Raw genomic sequence first — 25510 nt, 5'->3', positions numbered from 1 at the left:
CAGGACTACATCCAGCATCTCTACGATCGTCTCCATGGGAGAATAGCAGCCTGCATTGCTGCGAAAGGTGGATATACACTGTACTAGTTCCGACATTGTGCATGCTCTGTTGCCTGTGTCTATGTGCCTGTGGTTCTGTCAGTGTGATCATGTGATGTATCTGACCCCAGGAATGTGTCAATAAAGTTTCCCCTTCCTGGGACAATGAATTCACGGTGTTCTTATTTCAATTTCCAGGAGTGTATATGCTCCCTCACTGTTTACCAGGGGCGGCTTCTGAGGTAGTGCCGCTGTGTCATGGCACCGCTTGTATAAAAAAGAAAGAAAGAGCAATCTATACAAACTGCACATAAAACATTGTTTCGGAGCATGTATTTTCCGATTTGAAGAGGCGCGTTTCGCAGCGTGCACTCTCGTGGTAGTTTTCTGAAGCTCGGGGCCAACTGCAGATTGTCACCGTCTGCCCTCATAAGGGCTGTGTGAAACGCTCAGCCGTTGGTTTATACGTGCTTCATATGGCCGTGGTAGAGCTGCAGATAGTCTGACTCAAAGCTTCACGTTCTTTCCGCCAGAGAACAGTTAAATTCAGGATCTGTGGAAGCACGATCTGACATCTACCGATCATGTTAGAACACATCGGGGTTCAGATTTCTTGTAATCCAGTTTTCCAATCTTTCTGCAAGTTAATGCTAATGAATTCCTAAACGACAATTAATGCTTAATTAAAACGATTACAGAAATAATACACATAAATATCTTTATAGATAGCTATATGTAATTTGAATATAATTATGCCCTTAGATTTTGAATGTAAGACTCATTATTTCAATATTGGTATATTTCACAACAGCTGGGCTATTGCTACAGAACAAAAAAACTAACGTATTCACCGCCTTATGAGCATCTGTTTTCCAAACAAAGGTGTAGTATTTCTGTTTATACTCGTTATGTTCATATGGGCCTAATACAGCTCTGTACAAACACGTTGTAGTTATTGCGAGATCAGATAATTAACCGCATATAGATGTCTTCACAGTGTTATCTGTAAGGGAAACTTCGGTTGACTCTGAAAATAGCAAACATGAAGAAAGTAAATGAGTTATTAAAAAACGCCACTTAGCGTCGGGACTCTCAGATAAAAAACACAAGGTAGGCCAATCGTGACTCTGAATCAGTAGCAGCAAACAAAAATTTACCAAAAGAAGAAATCGATTTGTGGTTGAGAAAAAAAAAAGGAAAGCAACACTGTTTGTGTGTTATTTGGGGGGGGGGGGGGGTGATGTTCATTGGTGATATTGGGCATATATGGTCTAAAATGAAAGTATATGAAATGTCAAAGCGACACATGAATAACGTGCTTAGTCTTTCATTTCTAGGCAAAACCAACATTCAGTAGAAATTAGAATCGCAATATAGACAAATAGTTGACTGCCACAAAAGACGTGTAGAAAAGAATAGATAAATATTGAACTTTATTATAAACTATATTCGTTTCTATGGTGCTTTGTAACTGGCTCTCAGAGGCCACCATGAATCTGATACCTCTCAAAATTAGGGCGTGTTTCGCGAGCTAATTCAGTTCAACGTGGAACTGGATCAAGGTCTTCAAGTTCATCTCATTCAGGCATCAGTGTTCGAAGGCATTTCTAAGACGGTTCAGAACGAACTACTGCATTGCATGTTGGAAGTGCACCATGATGAAGTTCGTAAAGAAATAAAACGTGCCGATTATGTTGCAATAATCGCGGATGAAAGCGCAGATGTGTCTTGCGAATTCCAAACGGTTTTTGTTTTGCGTTATGTTGTTAAGGGAAAACCTGTTGAAAGATTTTGGAATTTTGTTAATCCAGAAAGTCAGAATGCTCATACTATAGCTGAGAGTATTCTGAAAGAAACTGAACCATTAATTGGTGGTGATCGAGCATAACCAATAGCTCAGAATCACGATGCTGCAAACGTTATTAGTGGAAAGTCGAATGGGGTTCAGAAATTAGACAAATATCCAAATGCAAACTACATCCATTGTTATGCGCATCAGTTCAACCTATGTCTACGGCAGCCTCTGTTAATCGCAAAGCCCACATCTTTTTTGCACAGCTTTCAGGTAATTCTTCTTTCTTTTCTAAGTCGCGACTGAGATCAAAAGTGTTGCATAGCATTATTCAAAAAACCTTGCCCGTGTGTGTGTGTGACGAGATAGAATTTTTATTCGCGAGTAGTAAAACATGTTTTTGAAAACAAGGACAAATCTTATTACTGTTATGGAAGTCACTGAAACAAGTGAGGGCATAACTGACTCCAACTGTTGAAAAAGCTGGTTCATACAAACAAAGACTGCAAGATAACGAATTCATTTCCTGGCTATAATTTCTCTATGGCTCTGAGCACTATGGGACTCAACTGCTGAGGTCATTAGTCCCCTAGAACTTAGAACTAGTTAAACCTAACTAACCTAAGGACATCACAAACATCCATACCCGAGGCAGGATTCGAACCTGCGACCGTAGCGGTCTTGCGGTTCCAGACTGCAGCGCCTTTAACCGCACGGCCACTTCGGCCGGCTAAATTTCTCTATAAGACGTACTTTTTAATCAGCTTCAGAAGAAGATAACCGAACCGACCACAGCAACGCGAGACAACCAAAACTTTGAAGCGGTACTGCTAAGCATCAGGGATGGCATTGACTCCATCCTTAACGAGATTAGTTTCGAAAATGATGAAACGATGCCTGCCAAGAAGCCACGGATTCTTGATGGACATAAAGAGATGCTTTGGAAGTGTGCGATGCCATTCTTTCTGAAATAAAACCACGTTTTCAGTTCACTGGACACCTCATTGCAGTCAACTTATTTCATGTAAATCAGTTTGAAAAGTATATCACAGATTTTCCTGACAAATACCTTGAAATTAAAGACACATATACATTCCTGGAAAAAAGAAACTTGAAGGGTGAGCTTCGAGTCCTCTATGCTAGGCCTGAGTTGAGAGCAGTTGCATTTCTTTCGCTGATTCCAGCGGAAGAACTCTGTGACACATTCGACGAAACTGCTAAGGTTTTTAAACTGCTAATCACGAAGCCTATCTGGACAGCAGAAGCTGAGTGTTGCTTTTCAATGCTCAAGGGAATCAAAACGTTCCTACGAAACACCACGAAAGAAGAATGACTGAGTGCCTTATGGATGCTGTACTGTGAAAAGTCATTCGTGTATAAAATTGAACATTTCAATCTGAGATGACAGATTTATTTGCCAACTAGAGGGAGCGACAAATCGATTTGCCGTGTCGTTCCTATTGATTTTTTGAATCCGTCTTCCCAAAATCATGGAGTTGCTGCTTTTTGGTGAGTACAATGCTTTTAGTTTTAAATGTTGGTAATTTGATTAAACTTGGTTCGCAAAATCCAGATTACAAGTTCGAATAATTTACGCACGCTCTTTTATTTCTCGTTCTGGCAGTCATGTTGTAGCGGGCATTTTTATGGCAGTCGGCCGCGAACGTAAAACGAACGAGGAGTTCTGTCTGTCGACGGGAGAAGAGCGGAGTGGGGCGGGGTGGGGGGGGGGGGGGGGGGGGCAAGCCACGCCTCCCTTTCACAGGGCTGGCAGCCTACGTCCGTGTTCTGACTTCTGCGCGCCAGGGAAGGCAGAACCGACGTAATAATGTACATATGGATCGCTGATTCCATCTGGCGTTGCGAGAATCATATTAGAACTCTTGTGGCCAGAGCAAGACTGCTCTCTGCACTCATTTCAAAATAAGAAAAGGAAACAACCAGCAAGCACAACTCAAAGCAGAGCGGAGCATATTAATCATTTGCTAACGGATAGTGCGCAATTGTTAGCTGAGTTTGGTGGTGTCGTCACGTGGTATTTCAGGCCCGATATCCACCGATATCTTAAGCAACCATACATCGAAACACCCACTTCTTACGACTGCCTCGTTAAAGTGACCGAACAACCCTGTGAGGAGTAAAGAATTGTGCTGTTGTTATGTGCGGGCGTGTGTACATTTGTGTGTGCGAGAGAGATTTTCGAAGTTAGTGTTACGTTTTATGTGTCATGCAGACATGTGGAAAAGGTAACTAAAGCAACTTCTCGCTCTCTCTCTCTCTCCCTCTTATACAAACATTTGCTATCATGTTCTACAGGAATATATCAATCTCTTGCTGTGCATAAGACGAGCGGTGTTGTAATAAGTGTTCATTTGTGTTTCTCTACACTTATTGTTTGATATAATATCTTATAAAATATATGTATTGTCGACAAAGTTCCGTAATACGTTCGATGCTACATTAATCATTTGCTAACGGATAGTGCGCAATTGTTAGCTGAGTTTGGTGGTGTCGTCACGTGGTATTTCAGGCCCGATATCCACCGATATCTTAAGCAACCATACATCGAAACACCCACTTCTTACGACTGCCTCGTTAAAGTGACCGAACAACCCTGTGAGGAGTAAAGAATTGTGCTGTTGTTATGTGCGGGCGTGTGTACATTTGTGTGTGCGAGAGAGATTTTCGAAGTTAGTGTTACGTTTTATGTGTCATGCAGACATGTGGAAAAGGTAACTAAAGCAACTTCTCGCTCTCTCTCTCTCTCCCTCTTATACAAACATTTGCTATCATGTTCTACAGGAATATATCAATCTCTTGCTGTGCATAAGACGAGCGGTGTTGTAATAAGTGTTCATTTGTGTTTCTCTACACTTATTGTTTGATATAATATCTTATAAAATATATGTATTGTCGACAAAGTTCCGTAATACGTTCGATGCTACATTAATCATTTGCTAACGGATAGTGCGCAATTGTTAGCTGAGTTTGGTGGTGTCGTCACGTGGTATTTCAGGCCCGATATCCACCGATATCTTAAGCAACCATACATCGAAACACCCACTTCTTACGACTGCCTCGTTAAAGTGACCGAACAACCCTGTGAGGAGTAAAGAATTGTGCTGTTGTTATGTGCGGGCGTGTGTACATTTGTGTGTGCGAGAGAGATTTTCGAAGTTAGTGTTACGTTTTATGTGTCATGCAGACATGTGGAAAAGGTAACTAAAGCAACTTCTCGCTCTCTCTCTCTCTCCCTCTTATACAAACATTTGCTATCATGTTCTACAGGAATATATCAATCTCTTGCTGTGCATAAGACGAGCGGTGTTGTAATAAGTGTTCATTTGTGTTTCTCTACACTTATTGTTTGATATAATAGCTTATAAAATATATGTATTGTCGACAAAGTTCCGCAATACGTTCGATGCTACCAAACTAAGTTTTTTTGGCACCACCAATGGAATGCCTCAGCGGCCGCCACTGCTATTTACGCCAGTCTGCCAACGCTGGGGTAACGATTCTGTTTCCTGACTGTGGAGATCACATGATTTTGAGACTAAGAACTCGTCAAACCATATTCGGAGTGCATCTTCATGCGAAAAAGAAGTTCGTTGAAGATTGTTCGATAGAGAGCGGAAAACACGAAAATCTGTGGGCGCAAAATCACGTGAATAAGGTAGGTGCGGAATTGCTTCCCAATCCAACTCCTGTATATTGTTTTTTGTTAGTCTAGCAGAATTTAGGCGGGCGCTATCGTGGAGTTGCATCACTTACCGCATTGTTCCACCAGGTGCATAACACTATCTTTCGCGGATGCACGCAGGTGTTTCTACTGGGAGCTGTTGCTTGGTTGCGTTCTTTTCCTTCCGTTAGCACAAAGACACCATTTCTCTTCGCAGAATAGGAATGGTCTGTGTTGTTCACTAGCCAATTGATGACGAGCAAGCAGAGATTCACATATGACCACCTGCTGATTTTTGTGATTTTGCCTTAGAGCATGCGGTACGCATACAACCGATTGCATCTAGATGTCTTATGATTGTGGAATGATCACAGTTCACCACATTTGCCAGTTCTCGATGACGTGGGTCATTGTGGAGTATTGCGTTTAAACGATCTTCATCAAAATGCGAACTTCATCCTTAACCTGGAGAGTCACCAATGTAAAAACAATACTCCTTAAAATTAAAAAAAAAAACCGCTTTCTTGCCGTCCTCTGTTCATTGGCATTTTTCCCAGACACGGTACAAATGTTTCCGGCTGCCTCTGTTGCTCTCACCCGTCTACTGCACGAAAACAGAAGAAAATGTAGGAAATGTTGCGATTTTTGCACTTGACATTCCATTTTGTAATGGCAATAGTTCCACTCACTATCTCCAAATGTCAGTATGACAACATGAAAACTCAAATAGCAACAATGAACTACAAACAAAAAATGACTATCGATAAATAAATCCATAGCAACCGGAATACCAACACGCAAAACAAAAACTCTACGAATTTATACACCATCCTAATGGCGTGTTCGTCATGTAGGCCATTCACTTTTACGGTGTCTCCTGTAATCGATATGTCTGAGCTTTCTAACCACATAATCGTGGCAGTCCTGCTAGCAAGAATGTGCCTACCCATTCATCGACAACCTCGAACCCAATTTTCCTTAGTCGATTCCATGTGGGTATTATTTTGTTGACATACTCGTCCATGTTCTAAGAATTGTCAAGTCCAGGGCACTATCTTCAAATGCAATCCGTAAATTGTCCCAAACTTCTTTTGCCGTTGCAGCTTTCTCTGTGTGTACATAGTTCAATGGCTCAATCAATAATACCAGCTTTCATCTTGCCTTCCCATCCTTACTTGCGAAATTTTGCTGAGTGGGTTTCAGTGTACCATTTACTACGTCCCATAAATCGTCCAAGTGTAAGTACGCTTCCTCAGCAAATTTATATGTAGAGTAGTTCTCGCGACCGACAATCTCCATTTGCCGTATTCGTGCCGCAATCATTTTCCCAATTACTTTTACTGTTGGTAAAGGTAGTATTAAACTACGTAGCAGTCGGCTGATCCCGCTAACTTTCCTTACACACCACCAGGACAATTCGAATGATATTTTCTTCTACATGTCAGAATACTTATTGCGAACGTATTCAATGGTGCATGGGCCCATAACCCGTTGGAACTGGCGCAGCGAAATAAATAATTCTGAATATGAAAAACGCAGAAATAAGGCAAGCTGTATTTCAACAGTCATTACCTAGAACAATCCACTACAGTCTGTAGTTAACGTTACGCGACAGAGTACACAAAGTACAGATGCAGAGGTCTATTACAGTTCGTTCAGCACACTTTGGTGCACACACATTCGCAGACGAAACGTATATATTCCCAACATTTTCCCTATCCGTCAAAGAAAGTAACAGTCACTTCGTAATTTAAATTTTCTGTGATTATCCACTTTCCGCTGCATACTTCTAGCAATATTTTTAATGCTCATTCCGAACAATGGCTATTCTCTGAGGTTATTATTGAAATGCAGTGTTTCAGATTACCTCGTATTATTTCTGACGAAATGATCCTGAATGCATTTCCGATATCGGTATCCGAGAAAATGAAGAAACATCTCTTTCCCTACCAGCCATTGCGACTCTGGGTGCTATTCTGGAATACCAGCTGACGGTCTGTAATAAGACATACGAGTATACCGAACTGACAAATTAATTACCCATCGTTTCCAGTAGTAGCGGTTCACGACGGAACAGCTGAAAATTTCAAGCGTCTTGCAGTTCCAGTCAGGCTGCGTAGAAATTAATTAGATCTCCAATGATGTCATAGCTTCATCTGAGCGCGGTGCTTTGACAGATGTCGAGTATAGTAGCTACATTCGCTAGCATGGGATATAATGGTCGATTCTGCCAGACAGATGCTCACTTTCCTGTACCATAGAGTCCGTTAACGGACTTGCTTGTATAGAGTCCGCTCTACTGAAGTATAATGATCGCAGCTGTACCCGTCAGTACGATGGATGGTATCAGAGTCCTGCCGCCTCTGACGCTGCAGACAGATAATGAAGTTAAAGATCAACGACGCTGAAGTTTGATCCGTACGAGCCAGTACTTGTTCCCCTGCTTTGTGTTCGCCAGTTTAACAGGATTTGAGACTTGGGAATTCAGATGAAACCAATGGAAATTTACACTTGATTATTTGAATTCATTTTATATTAGACAGTATTACGAACATGTTCAGAATGTCAGTTCGTGCTACGCCTAAGGCGCTGCTACGTTTCTCATATCATACCCACTATTCAATGCCAGCTGTTTGTAGCCAGCTTCTTTAAGAAGAGTAAAGTTGATATTCCCCTCAGATCACCCACAAATGAAGGCTGTTAAATTAAACCTTAATCCTACTCGTTAACTAAAAGAATTAAATTAAACCTTAATAAACCACTTTCGCTTAGGAGCGCAATAGGTCTTATTTAATTAAGAGGACTGCGTCAGCATTAAGGAGGCTGAGATGGTACAGTCTTTGCGAATTGATCTTAAACTCAACTTTGCGAATTGATCTTAAACTCAACTTTATACGATCTTTTTTGAATCCTCCATATGAAGTAAGCAAGGGCATCACTGTCAATATACAGATCGAAGAAGAAAAAAATCTCTTGCTACATTCTTTAAGTGTGATAAGCTGTTTCCCAATTTGGAACTTACCCCTGCTGGACAGATAGGTAAGTGGCATCTGCTGAAAACGTGGACTTCCTGAGAATTGATGTGCTGGAAAATAATTCGAGACGAACGCTACTCTATTCCGCTGAGTAGTAAGTGGGCACGATCAGCACACTCGGGGTTTCCTTTTTTTTCTTTTTTTTTTTTGTTTGTTTGTTTGTGAACTTACTTTCTTTCGACTCATTCAACTCAATTCTAAGAAAACTAAATAAGTAAATCAGCAGGGAAATGAATAGCTTCAGGTATAACATACATTTCATTTTCATTTTCTTTTTTTCTTTTTTATTTATGTTAATCAGTTTTTATTTACTTTATTTTATTTTCATCGACTGTTTTTTATTTACAGTCACTATTCAGTAGCTCTTCCCTAGATATAGGACAAATATGCCAAGAGAACAAAAATTTGAAGAAACAACAAAAAACGTTAGCTAGCAATGCAACAAAATTGTCTAACATCCGTCAGACTTTATCTGCTGATGTAGATAAGCCCAGTGGTGAAAATGCCAGCCGGCCGGGGTGGCCGTGCGGTTCTAGGCGCTACAGTCTGGAACCACGCTACCGCTATGGTCGCACGTTCGAATCCTACCTCGAGCATGGATGTGTGTGATGTCCTTAGGTTAGTTAGGTTTAAGTAGCTCTAAGTTCTAGGGGACTGATGCCCTCGGAAGTTGAGTGCCATAGTGCTCAGAGCCATTTGCACCATTTTTTGAAAACGCCACGCCTCCTTGACAGTGAACATACTCTTCAGTCTAAAGTAGAATCTTTCACTACTGAAAAGGCAAATAATTTAAAGGTACAATTCGATGACCAGATGCATACCTCGTAATTATTCCGAGCGAATAGATAACAAAGTTAAGCACATCGATAAATATAACAGGGAAGAGTTACCGTGAGCGGAGCAACGGTCGGTGGATGAATATTTTGCAATGAATGGGATTTCAAAGTCTGAACAGACTCATGAATTGGAACAACTTTAACTTTTGACAAAGATCTGGCGGTTTGGCAACAAAATGTGTCTTCACAATTGTGTAATTTGCAGAAGGAGGAACAGGAAAGTGTAACACATACCTCACCCACTGTTGCATCCATGTATGAAAATTCCAGTCACGGGCAGACTGTACCAAGTTTTTGTACTGAAAATGTGTATGGTACCCAGTTCCCCACTAATGACCTGTTGTATAACCCGGGGGCAGTACCTAAATTGTCAGCTGTGTTACTGGACGCGACTTTTCTAAAACATCGTCAACTCCAGGTATACATTCCAGGGAATAAGATTGTCAATCCTGTCGTTTTTCTCGAATCATTCAAAACGGCTTTGCCTAGCGCTTGCACTGATCGACACAAGATTAATTATGTTCTAGGCTGCATACAGCGTGAAGCCGTCATATGGGCAACCAACTCTGCGGACAACTGGATCGACTACGAACAATTTAACAGTTTGAAAGCGTTTTTACGAATAAATTTTTGTCATGATCGGTTCAGGAGAGGTTGAGAAGACATGTTTTTGAGCCAGAATTCTTTAAACCACGTCAAGGTAGCCTAAGATGCTATTTTGAAAAATATCTAAATATGGCGCACTAATGGGACGATCCTGTCTCCATACGTTATGTGTTGCGGATCCTAAAAACAGAATAAGCACTTGAGATAAGTGAAAAACTGAACAAGTTCCAGAGACAGATATAGAATACTTTATATCTGTACTCGACTCACCACACTTAATCTAGGAAGACATACGCGGCTCGGCAGTCCATGCATAGCGTACAGCCAACCTAATTCGCGGCGCGGAAAGTTTGTTAACTGTGTAGTACGGGCTAATCGCTGAATGGCGTGAGGGATTGTCAATCCTCTGGGCCCGGGTTCGATTCCCGACTGGGTCAGGGCATTTTTTCCGCCCGGCGACTGGGTGTTCTGCTGTCCTCATCATCATCATCCTATCACCCTCATCGACTGCAGGTCGCTGAAGTGGCGTCAAATTGAAAGACCGGCACCCGGCGAACGGTCTGCCCGACGGGAGGCCCTCGCCATACGATTAAATGACCGGCTAATCACCCTTCAGATACGAATCCATATCTTCCAAACTGTGGACCGAACTCGCCTAACAATATAAAAAATAACGGAAACCGTTTCCACCCAGTATGTAATAGTAATCATAAGAGACAAAACAAATGGAATAGGAATAGGAATGACAACAGAAAACGTAACTACCGTGATAACGGCAATGAAAATAGTTACACAAACGGGCAATGGCAGTGGTTCCCCAAACAACAATAATAAATCTCCTGGAAATCCGCCTGCTTACAATAATAACAGTAACAACGAGAATAGTCCACAAAATAAATGCACAGTGGTATGGTTCAAGGTGACTAGTGGACACATCATTCTCATGTGAACTTAATAGAGTGAACAAATGACCCTCAATAGGCAAATGAAGACCTGCCAAACTAAATTTGGTCTCATCTTATCCCCAAATTATGACTGGGGGTAATAGTGGGCGCAACAGCCTGACACAAGTTAAGAAGAACCAGAATAAAGAAAACAGTAATCAGACAGATTCTGTATTCTTATTCAGATACAACGAAGACATAGAGCATTGCGACGAGTTAACGGAAGAACATACGAAATCTCGTGGCCAACAGAATGAAGTGATACAGGCCACAGCACAAGCTATTGATATAGATATGGGGGCAGCAAAATGTACTCTATCATATAACTTGTATAAGAGGGTGAGGGAATTAGGCCTTATTCCATGTTTTCTCGTTCAGAAATGCCCAATCGTGAGTGCAGCTGTCATTAAGCCATGTGAGATTATAATCTTCCCTGGTAACTGATCATTTAGCTACTGACTGCCTGATTGGAGTAGATTTTCCGGGGGAAAGACGCAATAATCGATATCTCCTTAGGAAAATAATACTTAACGCGCAAAGGCGAAAACACTGTAGTAATTGTGGATGGACAAACGTTAAATTATGGCAAATACTGCCAGAATTAACATATACAATTCTTAGGCAATGATGACAGCCACACCGTTAGGCATTTCATAACAAAATATATCAGACTGAAGGAAACTAGTAGGTGATAACGTTAATGAATCCATAGCAAGAACAGAGGAACAACAGGGTAAGTTATATGATGCACTACTACTACACATTTTACAGATACTTACACGAAAACCAGGTGTTATTAAGACCTACAATTACAATACGGAATTTCACCCCCATGTTGTATTTTGACACAACAAATGTATGATCCCCTAGTCAAAGTGAGTAGCAGTGAGAGACGAGATCAAGCAAATGCTAGAATGGAACATAACTAAACCATATGTATCACCATACTGCAGTCCATTGTTAGCGGTGGCCAAATCTAATGATTGCATTAATCTCGTGTTAGCAAAAGCCATAAACAAAATGAAACATCCTGGCAGATTAAAACTGTGTGCCGGACCGAGACTCGAACTCGGGATAATTATACCTGTACATGCATAGTTGTACCTGTACATACAGAATTGCACCTGTACATACAAACCTGAAAACCTTGATGAGCAGTTACAAAAATTACATTATGCGAAACACCTCACAAGTACCGATTTAATAAGTTTATATTTCCAGGTAAAACTAACACCAGAATGTAGAAAATGTACAGCCTTTATTTTTGGAAGATAGGAATTATTACTTTTCCATCCTAGCTTTTGAACTTAATGCCACTTCTGGGATGTTCAACACTGCTTCAGACTTAATACTAGTTGCAGAACTGCTAGGAAGTGTGACACTGTACGTTGACGACATTTTGATAGCGATAAATATTTCGTTAGAAGACAAACACATTCTAGAAATAACATTAGAGAAATTTCTGTCAGCAAGAGTAATGGCAAATGTACAAAAATCTAAGTCTACAAGAGAGGAGATCAAAATTTTAGGGCATATAATATCCTCACAAGGAATACAACCAGATCATGATAAAATTAGTACAATCAAAATTTTCCCAAATCCAAACACCAAGAAGTAGTTAACAACGTTTTTCAGTCTCTGCTCTTTCTTTCAGCGTTTCGTCCAAGAAAAATTATTAAATAGCACAGAATTACTAGGTTTACTTAAGCAGAATTCTTTATGGCTTTGAACACGGGAATGCACAATCATTTTAATACCAATTTGGGATAACTGCAACGTGCATTAATTCACTGCTTCGATACTTATTTAGTGAACAGACGTGGAAGCCAACCATAAAGGGGAAGCCAACTGGTAAAAAGTGATTGTTAAAAGTATTTGCTGTTTCTGAATTATCAGTCACAACACTGGCTTTTTGTTTAGCTGTTGCGGTATATTCTACACTGATTGGCTGTCCTGTATCCCGTTTGACAATATGCCATATAGTTTTAGTCTTATTATCTGCATTATTTATTTCTGTCAGGATGTGCATACTTCTGGATATTTTAATGACTTTCCATAAAGTATTGCAGTATTTTTTTGTAGTGCGTAAGTAACGTCGGATCTTCAATTACTCTGGCCTTTATATAAGCTCCCTCTTCCTCTTACATGAGATTTTAATTCCGTTAGTTATTTGCAGATTACTTGTTTCTTTCTTAATAGATCCCCTGAATATTTTTTTGGGGAAGCAACTTCCAAATATCGACACAAACTTGCTATGGAATAAATTGCATTTGACACTGGTATCTCTTTCTAAGATGGAAGTTTTGAACGATGTCGTGAGGGAGATGTAGACTCTGATCATAGTTGTTGATTATAACGGCAGATTAAAATTGTAGAATGTGCATAAAGCTAAGAAATAGTTTAGATGGGACAGGAGAAAGTTGAAGGAACCGGAGGATTAGGCGGGTTTCAAAGAAAGCATTATCCAAAGATTGACTGGATGAAGAAAGCCAAAAGAAGACGATCGGCTAGCTTTGAGAGATAGTATACTGACGGCTGCCCAGCTACACCCAGGTAAAGGGACGAGGCACAGCATTCATCTTTGGATAACACACAAAATATTGAATTTAATTGACGAAAGGAGAAAATAAAGGAAAAGAGAGTTCATAGCACTTGCAGATTTAGAGTAAGCTTTTGCCAGGAATTGAGTTTTAGTTATTATGATGGTAGTACAGATATTATACAACGAGGGGAAGGTTGTCTAAAAGTTGTACAGAATTCAAGTTGAAGTTATAAGAATCGAAACAGTAGTTGAGAAGTAAGTGACACAGGATTGTAGCCTACCTCCAGCGTTATGCAAACTGTACACTAAAGGAAATGAAGATGAATTTTAGAGATGGAGTAAATATTAATGGAAAAAATACGAAAATTTTAATCTTTGTCGATGACATGGTAATTATGTCAGAGATGGCAAGGGACTTATGAGACACTTATATAGGTGGGTATCAACAAACGTTAAAAAAGGATAGTAGATTGGAGTTGAATTAAATCAGTTGGTCCCGGGACTGTAATTTAGGAAATGGTGCACTATAAGGAGTAGATGAGCTTTGCTAATTGAGCAGTAAAATAACTGATGAACGAAGTAAAAAGGACATAAAATGCAGGCTGTTAAGTTTTTATGGTCGAATATAAATTTAAGCGTTATGAATTCTTTTATGAACGTATTTGTTTGGAGTAGCCGCACATGACAGTGAAAAGAGAATAGAGAACTATAAACAGTTTCGGCAAGACGCTTCTGAAATGCTGAAGGTTAGCTGAAGGTTAGCTGGGTAGTGCAGATAAAAAATGAATAGATATTGAATCGAAATGAGGAGAAATACTAGGGTAAATGAAGTAACCAGTTGATATCACACTTCCACGACACAAACTCAGTTTGATAATTTTGAGGCGAGTGGTGAGTGTTTAAATGTAAGTATTAAATGTATGTGTGTGTGTGTGTGTCTGTATGCGTGTGTGTGTGTGTGGTCTGTGGACATTTGGGTAGTGTAGATGGAGATCAAAGCTAGACCTGATATGGTGGAGGTTCAAAGGGATGTAGGTTGCAATAGTCATGCAGATAAGAAGAAGAATGCATCGGATAAACCAGCATGGACAATTGCATAAAACCAGTGTTCCAACACACGAACAAAGTCGTCTTGTGTCCCACCATTGTCAAAACTCAATCATTGTTCTAGTGCCAATGGCCTTCCTATTTGACAGGGTTCCTTTGAATGTAGAAAAGTGAGATATCGTCCTCAGGAAAGTAAATGAATTACAGTTCTATAACGCTATTCCCGTGTAATGTGCATGTATGCTTATCAGTTTCAGATATTAAATTGTGTTAACCATTAGCGGAAATTCGCTTGGAGGGGCTACTAAGGCTGTTACTTAGTTTTCATCTTGCGTTTTTTGAAGAATCGCGTCGTGTGTTTTTTAATTTGGGAACTGACATCCATGGCAATGGCAGACATTTCACTGTATGATATATTACCGCTCTGATTTCGTGCTTTCCACCTTAGAATTCATCTCTGTGTCATAAGCACAATCAAGTAGACAGAGACAGTAGGCTCATTATATATATATGCGTGACAATTGCAACGGTTCCTTCTTCAAGTAATTTAATTTACAGGATGTGGTGCTAACAAGTTCCGTGATTAAATGAACGCTTTGGAGTTTCGCAGCCAGCAACGTCGTTAATAGTAACTACAAGGTAGTGCTCGTTTTGGAATTCTGAAAAGATGAGAGCATTTATTATGTCATTGCTAAATGGGTTGCTAGAAATGAACTGGTGTTGTTGTTCACCCATTTTTATGTTGGCGCCTTTTGGCGTTTCCGAGGGAGTCCATCTTCAGAACATCAAAGACAGTGTCCTCCATACAAAGTAAAGCGTCTCATGAATTCGTCCACAACATCAGCGCTAAACTGCCAGATCTATTTAGCATTGCCCGCATCTCGTGGTCGTGCGGTAGCGTTCTCGCTTCCCACGCCCGGGTTCCCGGATTCGATTCCCGGCGGGGTCAGGGATTTTCTCTTCCTCGTGATGGCTGGGTGTTGTGTGCTGTCCTTAGGTAAGTTAGGTTTAAGTAGTTCTAAGTTCTAGGGGACCGATGACCATAGATGTTAAGTCCCATAGTGCTCAGAGCCATTTGAACCATTTTATTTAGCATTGACATAGTAAGTGCTCTCAATGTGAATGAATTGTGAGTTCCACAGTGCAACCAGCAGTCCAGTTGGCAAAATTATTGTGCATAAGGAGCTAAAATAATGGGATAAAATGGTAGAGCAGCTCCTTACAATCCAAGTCAGTGTGCTAAGTGTAACGGCACCACCGTTTAGGATTGGGAAAGTTAGTTTTGTACAATATTCTGAGCACAAGCTACAGCCAGGTGCAGGCCAGAGTGCAGTGAGTTACGCATACCAACAGTTGCGAAGTAGAATAAAGGGCACAGGACCATCAAATTGCTGAAAGAGTATACGTAGCGGTTTTCCATGTCGGAAATCACAGGCAGAAGGGGCTCACTGGCGAACCTAGCGTGTTATGAGTACGTGACGCGAAGCGGCGCTTATGGCAAAACAGAGGTGCACAGCCGTGTATAAATAGGTGTGGGTTCCTAACGAGATTCATTTAAGTGCGGCAGCTCTCCTGTACGGTGGGGCGTGTCACACCACCAGCTACACGCAGCAGCAGATGGGGCGCCAGCGTTCCAGTCCACAACGGGTCGCTGGTTCGAGACTCTGAGCCGACGCGAGGTCTGTAGCCAGCCAGCGGCGGGCCACTCCAAGTTTCACTGCTGCGGGCAGTCGTCCTGGCTTCCAACACACGCCAGAAGTACCCCAAGGCGAGGGCCGCAGACTCGGACTCCGGATCGCGGGCACTTGTTGTCGCTGCGATCTCAGTCACGCCGGCAAGAAGGGCACAGCTGGCCACCTGCGGCTCACACCGAGCGGCGCTGAGTCGGCAAGGACACAGACCACTGAGCCAACTGCTGGCATCCTGATGACGCCGCAACTCCGCTGGCATACAATGCCGTCACACAGTGCATGCGCATGTTGCTGAGGCAGCCATACCACACCAAGCCATTTCGCAGACAATGAAGTGGTGTCCTCAGCATTGTGGGACTCAGTGACACAGACCGAGGGGAACACGGCACTGTAGTTGTAAACAATAAATCTCTTGGACACCTCGAAAAAAAATGTGTGTGAAATCTTATGGGACTTAACTGCTAAGGTCATCAGTCCCTAAGCTTACACACGACTTAACCTAAATTATCCTAAGTACAAACACACACACCCATGCCCGAGGGAGGACTCTAACCTCCGCCGGGACCAGCCGCACAGTCCATGACTGCAGCGCCCTACACCGCTCGGCCAATCCCGGGCGACACTTGGACACCTCGGACGAGTCTTAATACAGTGCCTTCTACCTCTTCCCGCTACATTTGGTGTTGCTGTTACATTTGGTCGCAGAAGTTGCCACTACATAAGAGACACTTGAAGCGATGTAAATAGCAGAACCAGTGGGCAGTGTATGAGTGCAAGCGTGTGATTTTGACTCATGAATCACTCTATAACCTGTGGCAATACGATGGAGGGGTTTGGATCTAGCGAATGCCTGCAGAACTTCACCTGTCATCGTGTGTAGCGCCATCAGTGAAGTACGGAGGTAGTGTTGCGATGTAGGGCTGCTTTACGTGGTTCTAGTGTGGTCCCCTGATAGCGCTTAAGAAAACGCTAAATTCTGAAGGCTATGAACACGTTTTACGGCGTTGTATACTGTGTACAGTACAGGAACTGTTCGCAGACGATGACTGCGTACACCCCATCCTGAAGCAGCATGGAACAATGCTTTGTGGACCATGACGTTACTGAAATAGACTGGCTACTTTAGAGTCCCGACCTGAGCCCAATGGACCACCTTTACCATGATTTAGAACGTCAACTTCGCTCAGTATCCCAGCGTTCAACATCACATAATATGTAATCCTGATGACTGGAACACAATAAACAGCCTAGCCGATCTTGTATCGAACACTCTGCACGAAGAATACAAGCGCCAAAACCCATATGGAAGGAGACGTAGACAAGCACAAACAACTCAAGAAACCACACTGGAGGACACAGACACGACCACAGATTCCGAAACCGAGGAAGGAACACTAAGTGAACATGACTAAGAAGGGATCAACATGTAAAGGACCAAAACCAACAATGCATGACACTGCATGCCACAACACAGTCACAAACAACACAACAATTATAAAACAAATAAACACCGGCACCACATACTAAGACTGTAGTAATAAGGCAATGTCGCTTGGGAGGAGAAAGCTCGAAGAACTTTTATTTCAAGGTTCCTCCTCCCCAACGACATACTGCATAGTGTTTAAAGTATACTGAACACAAGCAGTAATGTATTGCTCGTCTTATTGTGTGTAGATAGAAGTATATTCTCTTCTCTATTCAAAGCTATAATCAATGAATTTTATATATCAGAAATGTATTACGTTATTTAAGGAACAATGCATTCAAGTAGCAATGAACTATAATCTGTTTCAACTAACAAGTTACAAACATAAGTGTATTTCTCATGTAAAGCTAAAATTCGAGTACTGCATGTATAAAGTGCTCAATCAGCATTTAATCTGCATAATCTGTGTATACATACATTAGCGCAAACCATTTCAGATGAGAATACCTCGAGGTTGTACCGAGACCTTCTCATCTGAAACAGGTAGAAATAGGTCATTATTAATCAACATGCTATTGACTGTATTACTCATCCAGATACACCATATCACTTCCCTCTATATATTACAAATTATTCTTAACCACGCTGATTGTGTTACATTTTCTTTTTTTCTAATTTTTCTTTGACATTTGCATTATATAAATTATATTCTCATCAACTAGGTAGTAACAGTTTATATGGAATCATTTTAACAATTGTTAAGCATTCAATTCGCTGTAACCTCAGAGAAATCTTTATATATTATGTTCTTTATATTATCTAAAAAAAGAATTAACAAATGTATACCGATAAGACTGTAACAATGAGAAGTCTTTGCTATGAGATTCAGAAACATCCGACCCACCTTACATTTCAAGGCGGTGGGTTACTATGTACTGTTAATGAAATAAATAAATAAATCACTACCTTGTCTGGCTTCGAGTTTTGAGGCAGAATGGACAGACATTCAGACACGCCATCGAAGGTGCCTCGGGTGGAGCTGAGGCTGTCGTAAAAGCAAAGAATGGATACAACCCTTTTTAATGTCTATCAATGAGCCTATATGGCAGGAATTTTTTGATCACATATTGTAGTCTTGTAAAAACGGAAAAATATTTTGAAGCCGTCCGGCAATATTTGCCCTAATTTACACCGACTACACAAATTTGCTTCGGGCAAGCCGTAGAAAACGTAGGATGCCCGAAATGAGCGTAATTTATCGAATGCACTTAATGTGAAATTAACTGAAGCGCTTTTTGCACAGCAGCCGGCCATTGAGAGTACTGCTGACACTGATGCAGCGAGAGAGAGCGGCGCTCTCGGGGAGGCGGCCGGCTGGGAGATGAGCAGGTGTCCGGGACCTGGCCGTGTTGCTGTTGGCGCAGTCATAATAGCCGAGATTTAGCGGCGCCGCCAACTCGGCGGCCAAGTTGGCGCCGCCGCGGAGCGCGCCGGCAAGCGGCGGCCGTCCCCGGGGATGCAGCCACAGGCGCCTGCGCTACCCTGCTCTGCTCCAGATAACGCTCGCCGCTCAACGACTCTAGAGGGAATAAAGTAAGCATCTACTTTACAAAGCTGCTCGAGGAGTATCATCGCTGAGAAACTGCAAGTAATGAGGAGAACGGTACAACGTTTCGTCGTAAGCCTATCATCAGACCGTGGCAGGCATTTCTCATAAAAGCAATATTACGGATAAATAAATTTTCGTCATTTGTGGAAAAGAAAATTTATGGTCATCGACTTTGTAAGTCTGCGACCTTACGGGGAAAAATATTTTGCGCTGTAAATTAAATAAGATAGCCCTCGTTGTCTTCACTGGGAAGCTTCAGCTTTACTTTTTTCGCGCGCATTAGTAATAAAGATAATGAAATGGTGCTATTAACCACTAACGCAATAAATCACTTGGTATTATTCATGATGTATAGGACTTCACACACAATAGTAAGGACAGATGGGCTGTGGTGTGGTGCGGCAACTGTCATCGTCGGAAAACTGGACAGGAGCAGAAATTATCAGCGAAATAGTCAACAGGAGATTTACTTAATTTATACCCCTGCCTAATATCGTGTAGGGCCCCCACAAGCACGTAGGAGTGCCGCAACACGACGTGGCATGGACTCGACTAAAGTCTCAAGTAGTGCTGGAGGGAACTGGCACCATGAATCCTGCAGTGGTCTCCATAAATCCGTAAGACTACGAGGGAGTGGAGATCTCTTCTGAACAGCACGTTGCATGGTATCCCAGATATGCTTAATAATTTTCTTGTCTGGCGAGTATGCTGGCCAGCGGAAGTGTTTCAACTCAGAAGAGTGTTCCTGGAGCTACTCTGTAGCAATTCTGGACGCGTGGGGTGTCACATTGTCCTGGAATTGCCCAAGTCCGTCGGAATGTAGAATGGACATGAATGGATGTAGATAGGATGCTTACGTACGTGTCACCTGTCAGGATCGTCCCTAGACGTATTAGGGGTCCCATATCACTCCAACTGCGTACGCCCCACAGCATTACAGAGCCTCCACCAGCCTGAACAGTACCCTACTGACATACAGGGTCTATGGATTCATCAGGTTGTCTCCATACCCGTACACGTCCATCCGCTCGGTACAATTTGAAACCAGACTCGTCCGACCAGGCAACATGTTTACAGTCATCAACAGTCCACTGTTGGCGTTGACGGTCCCAGTCAAGACGTAAAGCTTTGCGTCGTGCAGTCATCAAGAGTACACGAGTGGGTCTTTGGCTACGAAAGCCAATATCGATTATGTTTCGTTGAATAGTTCGTACGCTGACACTTGTTGATTGTCCAGAACTGAAATCTGCAGCAATTTGCGAAAGGACTGCACTTCTGTCAAGTTGAACAATTCTCTTCAGTCGTCGTTGGTCCCGTTCTTACAGGATCTTCTTCCGGCCGCAGCGATGCCGGAGATTTGATGTTTTACCGGATTCCTGATATTCACGGTGCAGCCGTGAAATGGTCGTACTGGAAAATCCCCACTTCATCGCTACCTCGGAGATGCTGTGTGCAAAGCTTTTGTGCCGACCATAACACTACGTTCAAAGTCACTTAAATCTTGATAGCGTGCCATTGTAGCAGCAGTAACTGATCTAACAACTGCGTCAGACACTTCTTTTCTTATATAAGCGTTCCCGGCCGCAGCGGCGTGTTCTGCCTGTTTACATATCTCTGTATTTGAATATGCATGGCTATACCAGTTTCTTTGGCGCTTCAGTGTATCTATCCAAGGTTACGAAGGATCATTACAAATAATGCAACAAGGGGTAGAGTCCAGCTCTCAGCGTCAACAAGGAAGAGCTCTCTTAACTGAAGCTTGAACGATGGTGTCGGAGACGTGACTAAGCGACGTCTGTGAAACGTCACGTAACCAAGAGGCTCCAAGAGCGAGTGGGCTGACTGCCTGCCGACGGCCCATCCTATATCGTGGCGTCGAGTGCGCACGTGGTACGGAGCAGCTGGAATTGTATCTCAGCGGACGTGCATCATTGTGTCTGCTTGGTTCTGCATGACTCCTGTCAGTGACTGATGGAAACTTGCAATTCCATTGCCAACTTAAAGATGCCCGCGCGGTGGTATCGATAAGTAATACCACAATCAAGCAGCGAATTACGTGGAAAGACCACCTACAACTACAATGTTACAATGTTCACTAATGAAATGTTATTGTCTTTAAAAATGTTCATATAACTAAAAGACTGGTGAAACCAACTATTTCAGTAAATGATTAAAAGCGACTCGAGATCCCAATACAGAAGAAGGTAAGCTCGCTATATAAAATTAAATAAAATGAGAAACTGCTGGAAAATATTAACTACCTTCACTGCTAATCATTAAAGGAGAATACTGCAGACTAATTCGCACCTAATTAGAGTGAAAATGACAAACGATGTTAAATTCTAAGTGCTGACTTGTGGTAAAAATCAGCATAAGCCCTAGCAGGCAAAACTGACAAAATCCAATCTTAGTGCTCAGAAACAGAGTCCGAAACCCACATCTCAAGAGAATCAGAAGTTCAGACCGTCACCTTGCAGAAAATAGTCTGACACCTGACTAGGTTCAAATGGTTCAAATGGCTCTGAGCACTATGGGACTCAACTGCTGAGGTCATTATTCCCCTAGAACTTAGAACTAGTTAAACCTAACTAACCTAAGGACATCACAAACATCCATGCCCGAGGCAGGATTCGAACCTGCGACCGTAGCGGTCTTGCGGTTCCAGACTGCAGCGCCTTTAACCGCACGGCCACTTCGGCCGGCACCTGACTAGGTCCTGAGTTTTCTAAGCCCAGCGATGGTCTAACGGTGAAGCTTTTATCATAATGAAGCATGCATAGCTGCGATTACCGCTCAGCCTCACGAAGATTTGACTTCAACTAGCTCGAACAGAAAACTTCCCGACCAGCATAGCTCCTCCCCCAACCAGGTCGTACCGAACTATCATGATGGCTGTCGCCCTTATGTAGCCCAGTCTACACCCTCCACGAAATTCCCGTGTCTGTCACTTAGTGAGGTTCGCAGTTTCAGCAGCCTCACTTACGTCTTTTGATACAGAGTACTTGAGAATGATTTGACTGCGCCATTAGCTGCCCCTAGAATTCTATTCTAAAATGATATATAGTATGAAGTTTTACGTGTAGTAATTCACCCTATACTTAAACTTGCATAATTACAAAATTGGTAGTAATGCTCAAAATGAGTGTTTTCTCCTTGTGCTGTTACGTACTTTTACAATTATCAATTATTAATGTGGCACCACTTACTTGACGAACTTTTACTGCTCTTACCGTTGCACTATTCAGAATTAATATATCTTTAATATTTTATTAGTTATGGACTAAACTAGGCAAAATTATAAGCAAACCAAAGAAATATGAAATAAAAGTTATGCATCTTAAGAACTGAAGATTGTAAATTGTGTGTTACGACCTCTGCCAGTGCATACTGCCTTGCTGTATGTATACTTCTTTTGCAACAGGTTTTACGTCAATTTTCAATTAACTCCAAATAAAATGTGTGTCACTGCTAAATTAATGATGCTATAAATCGTGTGAATCCACCAATCGAAGCACCTTGCCGAAATTTACAAATTTACTGCCCGATCCTCATTGTACATTTATTAGTAAAGAAAATATTATACTTTTGCTGACTGCTGCTTACATGAGAACTTCTCGACGCCGTATCTTTTTATATACAATGATTAAAAATAATATCTGCACACTGGCAGAATACGGCGCTCCCTTCTCTCATATGTCGTATCACCCTCCGTTATATGGTTAACCGTTTGCTTTATATAATGGCAAACACGAACCTACCATTGTGTGTTCAACGGCTGACCTGACGTCACTTCCGTATTTTTCAACTTTGACAGATACGCATGGCCTAGCCGACTGACAGCAGTCGCCAGCGCAGAAACAGGGGCCACGCAAGTTAGTACATGGACCCAGCTCAGCCCGGCAGCCAACACACACACACACACACACACACACACACACACACACACACGCAAGCCCACTCACACCGTGTCAAGCCTCCACATTGCGGTGGTCGTACCATTCCAACGCCGCTCGCAACCAAACCCTCTCTTTCATACTCAGCAACGGTCCGTCAAAATGCTTCAAATGGCTCTGAGCACTATGGGACTTTACATCTGAGGTCACCAGTCCCCTTGACTTAGAACTACTTAAACTTAACTAACCTAGGGACATCACACACATCCATGCCTGAGGCAGGATTCGAACCTGCGACCGTAGCAGAAGACCGATTCCGGACTGAAGCGCCTCGAACCGCTCGACCGCAGCGGCTGGCAACAGACCGTCATATCATATGTTTTTTAGAAGGTTTCTTTTTGAAATGTAGTCTTGTACGAAAAAGAAATGTGTACAATAAACAGTTTAGGCAAGAGCGGAATAGAAGCTGGTGAAATACTGTGCGATCCAGCGCCAAGGTCAAGCCAAGCGCGCCTCGATGTGATCTTGTAGCTGAAATACAGTTAAGCAACTACGTAATATAAAATTATGATATTGTTATATTTATATATTTTGTTAGCAGAATCCTGCAGTAGTTCGTTGAAGTAAGAAACACAGAATTTTAGCATCATCAGATAAGGGGTTCCCCAAAACTCGATATTCTACTAAATTTTACTTCCGGCGTGGTTTGAAGCTACAGCGTTGAAATTTTGATGACATGAGTAATTTGATGTAAAATTATGATGCAGATACATTCCGTAAAGTTACGTTCTACACGGTCAAGTCACATTAATGTAACCACCTGCTATATTCGACGTCAGCGTTCAATAACCACTCTCAGACGGTAGATGGCAGCACTAGCAGTGAAGGGTATATAAAGCGAGTCTGCGGGAAGGAGAACACGGAAAACAGTCCAGTCGTTGTCGTAACGCGGAAACAGAGCGATTGATGTGACTTCCAAAAGGCCATCATAATTGCTTTCGGGCCAAGGATCGAAGCATTTCCGAAAAGACTAAGTTTGTAAATTATTCGTGTGCCACCGCAGTTAGAGTATATCACCTCGACAAAATGGCGCTATCCAAAGCTGACGGATGGCTGCGGAGACGTGTGAGGGAGAACAGACGTGCTACTGTTGAGCAACTGACCGTCCAGATAAACCAATGGGCTAACAATATTGTCTCCTCAACGATTATTCAGCTGTTCATTTATTAGATTATCTACATCTCTACTGCTTAAATTTTGTACAGTTTTCCTTTATTGAGACAGATTGGTCCATTTCAGTATGATATCGACAGTCGACCACAAGGATTGTGAGAAATTAAACTAAAACCTAGAAGAATAAGAAAGTAATACACTGATTATCGACTATAGTAACCCTCCAGGATAGCCGAGAGCTCTAATGCGCTGCTTCCTGGACTCCGGTAGGCGCGCCGGCCCCGTATCGAATCCACCCGGTGGATTAGCGACGAGGGCCGGTATGCTGGCCAGCCTGCATGTGATTTTTAGGCGGTTTTCCACATCCAGCTATGTGAATACTGGGCTGGTCCCCAAGTTCCGCCTCACTTACACAACACACAGACATTTGAAAACGTTCGCACTATTCCATGGCTTACACTAGACGCAGACAGCTGGGGTACACTACTTCCATCCCAGGGTGTTCTGTGTAGCGGCAGGAAGGACATCTGGCCACCTTCAGCATGTAACACTGCCAAATGCGTAATAACAAGGCCGGCCATGCGTTGAAGCGAGGCAAGGCCCAAAGAGAGAAAAACCGATTATAATAAGTTTTTCTGTAAGTTCAGAATTTGTGCACTTGGTTCAAACGTTTAGTAAGAATAATATGTTTGTTTGGGTCGTCATTTTCCACAGAAACTGTTATAATAAATGCTATTTTGCTTTCTTCAGTGAAGGTTGCTGTGCAAGGGCCTCCGTAACAGGCACCTGGTTCATGCGTCCACGCTGTCTGCTTTTCAGCGGTGACAAAAGCTGGAATTTGCTCGTCAGTACGACAGCTGCACGTCCACTGAGCGGCGCTAGGTGACCTTTTCCGATGAATCACGTTTTATGCTGCTTGAAACGTCTGAATGCAAACATACTACAACAATCGTCAGAAGGGCCCAGGCCAGAGGAGGGAGCATTATGGCCTGATACATTCCCCGGACAGTCTCGTCATTCGAGAAGACACAATGGCTCAACACAATTATGCCTTCATCCTAAAGGACCATGTCCACTCCACCATGCAACGTGTTTTTTCCTTGAAACAATGGCATCTACCAGCACGACAATGCAGCCTGTCACATTGCTCACAGTGAATGTCCGTGCTATGAAGAGCACCAGGACGTATTTACTG

This window comes from Schistocerca nitens, chromosome 1 (assembly GCF_023898315.1).
Source record: "Schistocerca nitens isolate TAMUIC-IGC-003100 chromosome 1, iqSchNite1.1, whole genome shotgun sequence".
Taxonomy (NCBI): Eukaryota; Metazoa; Arthropoda; class Insecta; order Orthoptera; family Acrididae; genus Schistocerca; species Schistocerca nitens.
This window is presented reverse-complemented; position numbering follows the sequence as displayed.